This window comes from Protopterus annectens, chromosome 2.part1 (assembly GCF_019279795.1).
Source record: "Protopterus annectens isolate FY-2018-M chromosome 2.part1, PAN1.0, whole genome shotgun sequence".
In the NCBI taxonomy this organism is placed as follows: domain Eukaryota; kingdom Metazoa; phylum Chordata; order Ceratodontiformes; family Protopteridae; genus Protopterus; species Protopterus annectens.
In genome coordinates this window covers 1476538110-1476550603 of record NC_056729.1, presented here as the reverse complement: position 1 = coordinate 1476550603, position 12494 = coordinate 1476538110, and the positions used below count along the sequence as shown (strand labels likewise).

The 12494-nt window shown below is 37.3% G+C and overlaps 1 protein-coding gene across 2 annotated transcripts in view; it reads left to right on the top strand.

The window, feature by feature from the left end:
* The first annotated feature begins 1118 nt into the window (after positions 1-1118).
* Positions 1119-12494, top strand: part of CFAP74 (cilia and flagella associated protein 74) — a 3161205-nt gene continuing 3149829 nt past the window's right edge. For both annotated transcript variants that reach the window (XM_044062943.1, XM_044062944.1), the window contains exon 1: positions 1119-1240. The gene's annotated coding sequence lies outside the window, so the exon portion shown is untranslated. The remainder of the gene's footprint in view (positions 1241-12494) is intronic.

The following is a 12494-nucleotide window of genomic DNA, read 5'->3' as shown; positions in this document are numbered from 1 at the left end:
ATTCATTGATTTATAGTTCCATGACACCTTAATACACTGTTATTTTATGGTTCTTTAGCACAAGAAATGTAAGTAAGGTACTTACGTTATTAGTAACTATGTAATAGGCATGGAAGGACAAGCTGCTTTACTATTTTTCTTCATGTTCCTTTGTATATTTAGGGACTATGTTCTGTAAGACAATGCTGCTAGCTGTATTGGAATGTATATCCAGGCAGCAGTGTTCCATGAAGAAAATTAATTTAAGCTGTTTTAATCCATCCATCCCCAACCTCTTTTTTTCATTTTTGCACATGGGGTCAGCGTGTCACTTCATCATTGACATGCATCTAAGGCACGGACTGCCAGGTGGCTGTTCTTCGATAACACAGATATGCAGTCGCACCTATGGCCAGTTCAGAGTGCCAGATCCACCTACTGCATGTCTTTGGAATGTTGGGAAAAAAAAAACAGATGCTTCTTTCTAATGTTTCAGAAGCAGAGCTACCTTTTGGTGGATTTCATACTTTTAACATCTGAGGGGGTAATCAGTACATTTTGAAGAAATACATTGAGAGAGAGTGATTTGTCTATAGGTGTAATTTTCTAAAGTTTCTGCTATGATTTCTGAGATTTTATGTATTTATTTGTTTCCATTGTTGACTGGGACAGTCCTACTTGACTTGTAGCCCATTTTGAATGGAGGCCTGGTAAGAAAAACTCGCACATATAAATGTGACCGTTACAACACACGAGTAGTTATATATAACAGAGACATTTGTTAGGTATTAATACACAATATAAATCCAATGAACCATTAGACAATGCAACAAAAAAAATGTCAAATTAGTCATTAACATTGTTCTTTCCTTTACATACAGAAAATGTAGGGGGAATTAAGGAAGGGAAAAGAGAATGAAGTGATAGAATAGAAAGATATAAAAGAGTAAGGAAGAGCAGTCAATGTATTGAGGGATGGAGGAAAATAGACAAAGAAAGTAACTTTTTTGTGGGAGTTTAAGGAACACATTTGTGGATATGTTGAGTTTTAAAATATGTACATACTGTTGCTACATGTTTAAGTCCCTTGTCTGGCATGATTATGCCAATAAACTGATTGTTTTGGGTTTTTCAGGTATGGATGGAAAAGACTTTGCTTCAGCATCTGAGGAAGCACCATCTCCATTGCTGTCAGAACCAGATGCACAGCATGACATCACCGAAGATCTGTGGAATGATGAAGAGGTAGAGGATGTGCAAGGTAGAATACACATTTTTGGCATATGATTGCTATTTTCCAAATATTTATATATATATATATATATATATATATATATATATATATATATATATATATATATATATTTTGTTTATGTGTAAGTGTGTGTGTGTGTGTGTATATGTGTGCGCGCGCACATTTAAAGTGACAAGGAGCAGCAAAGCTGAATGTCTAAAACTGTTGATTGACCTCTGATGTCATCTCAGTAAGTGTGTGTAATAAATTGAATTAGACACCACAACCAGTTATTTCGTTGACATATGTAGACTGTGCCTACATTGTGATTCAACATTCACTCTGTGAATCAATATTCACGGAATGTCACAATTGCCTGAAAGACAGGAAGTAAGAAGTCTTTTATCTTGACTGACTTACTGAGACAGTGCAAGTAATGGGAATGAAACCATCCTGGTACCAACTTATTTATTTGTTGTTAATTGGGTGAGTGGACTGCTACAGGACCTTTTTCAGCCATGTCTGCATACATTTCAAACTACAGTGTAACTAACAGATAAACACTTAAGGAATACATTCAGCATTTTGAGAGACATGTATATCAGCAGTACTTGTGAATTAATTTAGTAATCTAAATATAGTTGATAAAAGGAACACATATAAAATATTTTGATGAAGTATGGCAATAAAAATATTTTGGTGATGCATGAGAATAACATTGAAAAGTGAAGATGTAAATAATAACAAAGACGTGGTTTGTGTGTGAGTGAGATTAGGAGGAAATGCATTGCATCAAGAATTATTCACATATAACTTTTCGCACATCATACAACTTTATATACATTACTAACAAATCATGGGAACTCAACAAACATTTGGATTTAGAAGTTTAAGGAAAAGAAGAAAATGTTGAAACATTAAAAGAAAGTGTGAGGTAAACCTAACATGACTAATTTGCCACAGATGTTAACATGTATACATTGCTGCTTGCATTCGTTGCATCTTGTACTCAGTTCATTGATAAGACTACTCTACTGGATACTGCATCTATTTATTTTGATTGCAGTACAGAAAGCAAAACAATATTTAGGTTAGCACAATTGCTCTTTAAAACAGTTAAAATGGCTTGATTAACACTGGCAGCATGTTGACTTAAAAAGATCTCTCTCTCACAACTCTAGAGTTCAAGCTTTACCTCAATTCACTTAGTTGAGTTTTCATATTTTTCCATGTCCAAGAGGGTTTTCTTTGGTGGCTCTTTTTGGGAACACATTCTACAGCAAGTGGCTTAAGGAATTACAGATATACAATGAGAAAGGAAGTATGTGAGGCAGAATTTGATGCAAAAGTAGAAAATAGTCAAAGGGGGCAAGTAAGAGAATGCAGCATTGGGCCAAAGAGGTGCAGACAGCAAATGAGGGGATAAGTCTGTAATTGTTTTTTGAGAAGTGCTACTTCAGAGAATGACTGAAGGTTTTAGGAAGCATGTAATCAAAGGATGTCTTGGAATTTATGATAAAATAATATTGTAGGTTTTGTAAAGATATGTGTGTATATATACATATATACTATCTCTCTCTTTCTCTCTCTATATATATATATATATATATATATATATATATATATATATATATATATATATATATATATATATATATATATATATATATATATATATATATATATATATATATAATATATATATATATATATATATATATATATATATATATATATATTTATATATATATATATATATATATATATATATATGTATATATATATATATATATATATATATATATATATATATATATCGGTCTACGTCTAAAGCCTAACTCTGAGATGACTGACTCTCAAAATCCTGAGATAAAAATCATGAAAGTTCTGAAACATGAACGTCAGTTTTTACCAGGGCAAGTAAATATGTGGCCAACTGTAAATGAAACTCAGACCGACATAAAGTAAATATGTGGCCAACTGTAAATGAAACTCAGACCGACATAAGTAAAACCCACCTAGGTGGAGGACTATACCCCCCACCCCTCAACTAAATATACCAACTCCAGGATCACACTACAGTGTAGTACAGGGCATGTTGGCCAAATGTTTACTTACCCTACTAAACAGTGAACTTTCTGAACTTTTGTGATTTCCATCTTGGGATTTTGAAAATCAGTCATATATACTGGTTGAAGGCTTATTGTGCCTGCTTATTTGAATTGTTTTTTTCTGAAATTTTTTACTTTGTTTGCTGTAACATAGACTAGATTCAGACCTGCTGAATCTAGTTCTGTTTATATATCTTGAGCACTAAACCAGGCCATCTTTTGTTGGAGAGGGCTTCCCTGCACCCTAGTGGCAGGAGTGTGCACTTAGAACTCATCTGAATGACGATTGCTGGAACATGGCTCAGTTTTGAGTTTTTTTATTCGTTAATTTGTTTAAATAATTTTGTTACATTCACCACGTTTGCGCAGGTTTGCACTGCCAAGCAGTGGTGTGCACCATTGGAGGTTATAGAGAGAAGCACTTCAGCTTGCAAATTTTCTCTTAGTACTCTGCCGATGCTCCATCAGTGAGTTCTCGCAATTGTCCCGTACTGATAGGTGATACATTCAGCGAAGCAACTGATGTACCATCACAGATCCTACCTACTAGCCATTCATATTTTTTGTCCACTTCTCCTGTCCTCTACATTACTTGTTCCTTCCTGTCCACTGCCTGTTTTCTGACCAACATCAACTTACCTAGTGTAATGGGCAGATAATTTCCCACAGTTTCTCTGGCCAGCCTGGTTGACATGGGAATCCTGCAGCAATGTAGAAATTGCTTCATATACACTAACAACCAACTTCTAGTCCACACAAATTCATTATGTAAGAGATGTATCTATATCAAGAACCTAAAATCCAGGCTGTCTCGCTCATCTGATCCTAAGCAGTCTGTCAGCACGCACACCTCACTTCCTGCACCTACCAAACCAACACATAAACCTACATATGTGGAGATCCTTACCAAAAGCTTACCTAAATATCAGAGACCTCACGAACAGAAACAGAAGTACGATTCGTATAATACATCCACTGCAGAACATAGTACACATAATATATCATATACTAGTGTCTCACCAGTCAAGCCCCTAAGGCATAACACAATAGCAAACATTTTAGTCATAGACGACTCAGTTGTGAGACACACAGATGTCCCTCTCACCAGGTTGGATAAGGAAAATGTCACGGTCCACTCTCTGTCAGGTGACAGAATCCATCACATCACACATGCACTCAAGTCTGTCAACAACAGGCACTGTTATGACTCTGTCATAGTCCTTGTTGGTGTGAACATCTTGAGATGTACCCTCACTGGACTATATGAAGAGAGACATGACAGCCCTGCCATTATGTGTCTCAGGCAGGGATGTCTCTAGCCTTAAGCAGCATTTTACTTGTGCCTAGAATGGTACCTCTATACAAACAAAACAAATGCTTTACTTCAACAATTGGCTTAGTTTCTGGTGTCATTCAAAGGGGATCCAGTATCTGTCAGACTGGGATGACTGACACAGCTGACAGACCACGATGCATATCCAGAGATGGTCTTCATTTGTCACCCCTGGGATTTTGGTTACTGGCTAAGGTTCTAGCCACCCCCTCAGTGCCTCTTTCAGGCAGTGTCACAAGAACAAAATTCACAATGTAAAAATGCCTTCTAAAAACAACCTCAAGGTTATGCTGCTAAATGCTAGTTGTCTAAACCAGAAACTATACTCAATGGAAGCAGTCCTCACTTTGGAAGATTCTGACATTTTTGCAGTCACTGAGACCTGCTTTAAGGCTGAGGAGAGCGCTCCAGCTATATCAGGTTACATTTCCCTCTGCAAACTCAAACCGCAAACTGAAGGTGTGAGAACTAAATGAGGCGGTGTTTCAGTATTCATTAAAGATGAATACACCTTTAGACTGGTTAAACAGCATGATTCCCTTGAATTACTTCAGGTGCAATTGACTGTAGGGTTAGACCCCTCTTCTTGGCATTGCCAGGTGTAGGACCCCCTCCATGAATCAGGACATCAACTTAGCCTACTTGTATCTACTTGAATCAATAAAAATACAACGAAACACCCTGGTTGTGGGTGACTTTAATTACCTATCCATTGACTGGGTAAATTATAAGAGTTCTAACTCACCTGAATCCAACCAACTTTCCAGTATTTTAGTTTATATCGTATGAGGCGAACGTTCTCCTGTGGAGGGTTGATTTGGGCATTTCGTATGGTACAAGCAACATCTGGATGTGTCTGATAATGAGCAGTTTGGAATATATCATTTCTGTTTCTTGCAAGTGCGGCGATAACCGTCTTGTGATCTGTTATTTCGGCAGCATTGGTTTGCATTTGCAACCAGTAGTAGTGAGCTAAGTTTGACTTATATTAGACTTTTTTGGCAGTTTTTTTGGCAATTGCTTTTGCTGATGCAGAATCACAGATTTGTTATCTACACAATATTTTGTTGGATTGTTGGCCATATATTATTGCTTCTTGAGTGAACCGGAATTTTTACAGTTATCATTCTTGGCTTATGATATTCCGGTTAAAGATATGACCTTTGGATGGATGGTCCGGTGTTTAACATACATTGAGATCATATTTTTGGGTCTTAATGTTTGTGTTCTTTGTGATTAAGGAACTGGTTAGTGTTTCTACAATCTTGTGAGTTTGTTTCATAGGCTAGAAGTCTCTCTCCTTTTTTGGTTTGTCATCGTTCTGGGGATATTAACAGGCTATGATTCTGAACAAAAGACTTGGTCTAGTGCAGCTGTGAGCAATAACTTACATGGATTATTATTTCAGCATTCAAGGACTAAGAACACTATATGGATTGTTGATCACATATTAAAGTTTCTTGAGTGAACCGGATTTCTATAGTCACTGTAATTATTTTTTGCGTACGATATTCCAGCTGAAGATACGACCATGGATGGATGGTTCGGTCATGTAACATACATTGAGATAATTTTTTGAGCCCTAATGGTTGGGTTCTTTGTGATTATGAAACTGGTTAATGTTTTTACAGCCGTGTGAGTTTGTTTCACAGGCCAGAAATTCTTTTTTGGCTCGATATCATTCTGGGTACATTGACAGGCTATAATTTCAAATATAAGATCTGGTCTCGTGCAGCCATGAGCAAGCACTTAAATTGATTATTATTACTTCAGCATTAAAGGACTAAGATCAATATATGTCTAAGTGAAACGTGTATGTATATACATACACACACACACACACATATATATATATATATATATATATATATATATATATATATATATATATATATATATAAAATATTATGGATTCCATACATTTTGTCGAATTACACTTAGTCGAAAATTATTCCAGGCGTTGCACTTGACTGAAAGCTCACTTGACTGAAAAGCTCACTTGGTCGAAGTTCATTTGGTTGGAAATGGAATATAGCCCCTGCCCCACTGCAGTGCAACCCTGGAGTGAGAATATTAAATAAAGGGGGGGGGGGGAGTAGCCCCCCATATTATGCCAATAGTTTTGCTAAAGATATATATCAATGCATTTCAAATGGACATACCTTCTTATAATAGTCAATACATTAAAATTATGCGGGGCGCTACGTCCCCCACACCCCATTGTGGGGGGCTGTGCCCCCACACCTCCCTAATTATATATTAGTTATATAATTAGTTATATTATATTTACTTTTAACATCTAGATATTGGCCTACACATCTTTTATGGCTGGTTGATATTATAGGAATTTAATTTTACTTGGTTTACTGTCCATATATTTTTCCTATACATCTTTAGAGACATTTATAATATTCCAAAGTTGAAACTTTGGTGCATTATATATTTTGCTTATATGGTTTCTAAGTATGATGTTGGCTTTCTAACATCTTGGACCGTTTTGCCCGATTATTAGTACCATTGAATTATTGATTTTCAGATTTATTGTTTAGCTTTAGTTTAATACTATTGAAATTTATTTTTCAATTTACACACACACACACACACACACACAAATTATGGACCTCGTTAACATTTTGAAGGGACTGTCAGCCGATAAAGAAGACGTTCAGGTTTTGGGGTTAGCGACCCATGATGTGGGGGGTAAATCTGGGTGAAAACCCTTCTGATGCATCATGTATTTCTATTTTTAATCAGCTTTTCAAGAATATGAGGTCTTGTGTTTGGCATCTGAAGCTTTTCAAAGCATATTTGGAGAAGGGCGTTTCACCTAGGGAATTGAGAATTCGTATTAAACCTCTAGTAGGCCAACCTGATGAAACACTTCTGTCAGCCTTGTCTGAAATACAACAAAATGCTTCCATGCAATTTGTTAAAAATTGCATGCGTTTTATGAATGTAGGATAGATATTCATATATCCGAAGTTGCTGAGATTTGTGATAAAACTAAACAATATTAGGGTTTGCCAGTATACAAAAAATGTTTTGAAAAATTTGAGTACAAATTTGTTACAGTCTGAGCAGGAGTTGAAGGAAAGGAAACTTTGCAAATTTAGTAGGATTTAAAGATTACAATCAGGGTAGACATTTTGACTATGTCAAAAGTGTTATGTTTATTAAAAAAGACCTTTCACAATCAGGACAGAGGAAAAGAAAGAAGTCGATCCTGAAAAAAACTGTTAGTGATACTTCAGGTGAGTATATGGCCTCATATACTGACACAGAAACAAAGACAGCAAACGTCACCAGCCCATAAAAAAACTTGCTCTTTTGAGCAAGTAAATTTAATACAGGGTATTAATTCAGTCCCTTTATTAATTGAAAAAGGAGGGGGTGGCAGGAAGCATAAGTTCAGACGGATGTTTGGAAGCAGTGTTGAAACTTTTGAAACCCAAGTAAGCTCTAATAACAATGTTCTTAACATTTCATCTGTTGTGTTGTCAGATTTGGAGTATAAGATACGTAGTAAAGGATTGGATTTTATTCCTGGATTTTTGTGTCTGAGGATGTTTTTGTAGAGGAGTTGTATTCATTTTGTAGATTATTAGACCTTAAACTGCATTTCAATGATAGTGTTAATGACAATTTCCCATATACAGCTGGCTTCAAAATTCATACATCTACATTCATCCCACCAATTAATAAAAATGTAGATATATTTCAGAAATGTGTTTTTAAAGAATTGCACTTTGGTTCCAGCCAAAACAAAAATTATTTTCCTCATAACCTGGCGGTGTCTGAAAAGGAAGCTTTAGACAGGCTGAGTAAACATAAGAACATAGTTATTATTCAAGCAGATAAGGGTGGCACCACAGTGGTGTTGGATTGGTTGATGTATGTAGAGGAAGCTGATAGACAGCTACAGGATGCCAGATTCTACATGGGCATACCCATTGACCCTATGCCCAGGTTTAAGAAGGAGATAGATGAATTTCTGGAAATTGCAGTTAGTGAAGGTATTATTTGTGCAAAAACTTTGTTTCACTTAAAATTGAAAGATCCGTTACCACAATATCTATATCTTCTTTTGAAGATCCTTAAAGATGCTCATAAACCTCCAGGGAGACATATTGTCTCTGGGAATGGCTTCCTTACAGAAACATTGTCAGTTTATTTGACTACATTTTTTAAACCCCTGTTGAAGGGTGTTAGGGCACAGTTGCAGGATACAACAGGATTTCTCAGTATGATATCTGAGACTCAGTTAGAGCCTGGCTGGTTAATGTGCACTTTGAACGTGACTTTTGTACACCAGTATATCTCATTGGGCAGGGTTGTCTGCCTTGGAATATTGGTTAGCTAAAATTGCATTATATAGTCCAGGGTTTAGCACTTTCCTTTTATGTTTGGCAGAACATATTCTTAAAATGTGTTCTACTTCAATGACAGGTGTTATTTACAACTTAAGGGTACAGCAATGGGTGCTTCCTTTAGACTCATATATGCTGACCTGTTCATGGGTTATCTTGAACAGATGGTTATTTATGATAGTAGTCACAATCTATTTCTAGATGAACTAGATATTTGTTGACATTTTTTGGATGACTGCTGGATGGTGTGGAAATCTGATGCAGTATTTGCATGAGTTTGTCCAATACTTAAATAAAAACAAATGGGGCATCAGGTTCATGGTAAATTTTGATATGAACTCCATCTCTTTCTTGGATGTTAATCTATATGGAAAGCAGGATGGTACACTGGCTAGTTCTGCATTTAGAAAACCTTTCCATTCAAACACACTGTTGTATGCCTCCAGTTGTCATCCGAAACATATTATTAGAAACATCCCTAGGTCTCAGTTTATGAGGATTCGACGTATCTGCTCTAACAAAGGAGATTATGCACATTTTTACCAGGATTTTGTAAAACGTTTCACGTGGTTACTCTTCAGCACAGTTAGTTAAAACTAGTAAGGCGGTACAAAAACTTCCTAGAAATGATGTACTTATGTGTAAAAAAAAGTGTCATTAATGATCGAAATTCAAGTATTAGATTTACAACAAGTTATGGTAGGAATACCCAATACTTCATGGATTTAGTGCAACAGCACTGGGAAATTTTATTGGCAGATGACAGACTGAGTGCCTTGTTAGGTTATAGATGTTCATTTTCTTTTCGTAAAGGCAAGACTCTGGGTAGTCATTTCAGTCATTGTAAACATAAATTATCATCGACCAGTTTGTCTCAGGTTACTTTGGGTGGTGCTAGGGTAGTGGGGTGTTTTCCTTATGGCCATTGTTCTTTCTGCAAATATATTTATCAAACTAAGGAATTCACCAGTAAAAACACATCAAAGATTTTCATCTGAGCAACATCAGAAATAAATATTTAACAAATGCTTTGTACAAACATACTCTCAGTCATACTTCTGCCAAGTTTCATTTTGTTGTTATAGATCAAATTTTGGGTAATAGAAACTTTAAGACTGGTTGGCATAACATTCTTAATAGAAATCATGGATTGCAAGACTGGGTGGATTATTTCCCCCTGGTTTGAATGACCATTTGTAATTTTTTTTTATCATTGGTTAAGCATTTAATTTGTTGACTCTCTCTCTCAATGTATATATATATATATATATATATATATATATATATATATTTATTTAGTGGCTGACTGCAGGCAATATATTGCATTGATAAAGGCCTTTTGGCCGAAACTGGTCTGTTGACTGTGGTATGACTTTATTTTGTCTCTTCCATATGGTGCTGGCTGTTTTTTGATTTTCTAACTCACTTGCCCAAAGGTTCCTGGACTTCGTTAACTCCAGTGCCTGGACCAGCTGGTTGACACACCAGCAAAGGGTACAAACATCCTGAATCTGGTGCTCAACAACATGGAGGACCACTGCACCACCCCCAGTGTGTAGCCATCCCTGGTGAGATCTGACCACAAATCAGTCTGGCTGGAAGTAACTACAACAGATGAAGCCCCCCCCCCCCTTAACAACAACTAGACTAAAAAAGCTTCTCCAAGGCCAAATACAACCCCTTACGTGACAGCACAAATGGCTTCATAGCCCCCACTGATGGAACCAACACCTATGCTGTTGACTCTGCTGTACTTTATAGAACCAAAGCAAGATCTTCAAGGAAAAACAAACCTGCATGGTGGACAGCTGCCGTTAATAGGCAGTACAATAGGAGAAAGAAATTGCTGTCTAAGAGTAGGAAGGAACAGTCTCAAAACTGGAAAAACTCCCTCCTCAAGTTAAACAAGCAAATAAGATTCCTAGTGAAGTCCTCCAAAGCCAATTATGAATCCAAATTAGCTTCCCTAACTAAGGATAACCACAAGGTATTCTTTAGTTGCATCTGTAACCTCAAAGGTAAGGCACATATTTGTGCTGAACTCATAGCTAATGGTAGTGCATATACAGAACCTGTGGATATAGCAAACCTACTGGCTGACAGGTTCAGTGAAAACATCACTCCCCTGTCCCCGCTACATATACCCCAAAGCATCCATAACAGCTGTTCCCCACCTAGTATCTCTGAGGACCAGGTCTTAAACGCCTTCTCCAAGGCCAACAATACAGCTTCTATGGGAGAAGACAACATCTCGGACTGTGTTCTACATGGGTTAAAACAGGAATTAGCATCACCATTGGGCATGAACCCTAAGCACTGGTTTTGTCCCAGTCAAATGGAAAACAGCTACTGTCATCCCTTTGCACAAAGGAGGTGCATCCATGGACCCCTGGAACTGTAGACCCAGTAGCCCAACCAGCCTTGTCTGCAATAAATGGACTTTATTAACAAAGATATAGGAAATCTCCAAATCCTCAATTCCACCCAGTTTAGCTTTGTCAAGGGGAGATCATGCCTGTTAAACTTGGTGGACTTCTTCGAGATGCAGATCTGTGCATATGGCCTACCTGCACTTAGCCAAGGTCTTTGACTCAATTCCCCACTCAGGCATCATTGATAAACTCACCCAGCTGGGTATCAACCCAGATATTGTCATGTGGGTAGCTAACTAGCTCACTGAAAGAACTCATACGGTCAAAATAGAGGACTCCACCTCCTCCATCACACCCATAACCAGTGGTGCTCCACAGGGATCGATCTTGGGATCCCTGCTGTTTGGAATCTACTTCTGTGAAGTACATGCTAAAAACTAAAGTACCATGACTGATAAAGTTTGCTAATGACTGCAAACTTTGAGTGATCATTGAAACCCCTAGCAATGTCAGCATCCTTCAGGAAGGTCTTAAGCAGACTAAAGACTGGTGCCAAAGTCATGGTCTTACAACACTTAATGCAAAAAATGCATTATCATCCCCCTTTGGAAAGGGTGATGTTCCTGCAAACTACTACATCAGTAGCAATACCCAAAGCACACATTAAGTGGTGAGACATCTGGCCACACAGGTCTACAGCAACCTTAACATTGATCACCATGTCTCCACAGTGATAAGAAGGGCATTTTATATTGCTCATCTGATAAGTAAGGGCATTGCCTCCAGAAAAAAAAGAAGTTATAACCCCCCACCCCACCGCCCTGTACTCTTCTCTCATCAGGCCAATAATAGAGTACAGTGCTCTCTTTCGTAAGTTCCTTTCCAAACAAGTGCAGCAATTGGAAAGACCACAAAGGTTCATTACAAAGAAAATTCAGGGTCTTCAAGATCTGTCTTATGCGGACAGACTGAAATCATTTCTCTAAGCAGCTGCAGTCCTTGGTGTTATGAACTCCCATGTAGTCCCCCTCAAACTAACCCAGTATAAGACTCTCCAGACTGAAAGGACGCTACCCTGAAAAACTTTACCTGCTACAA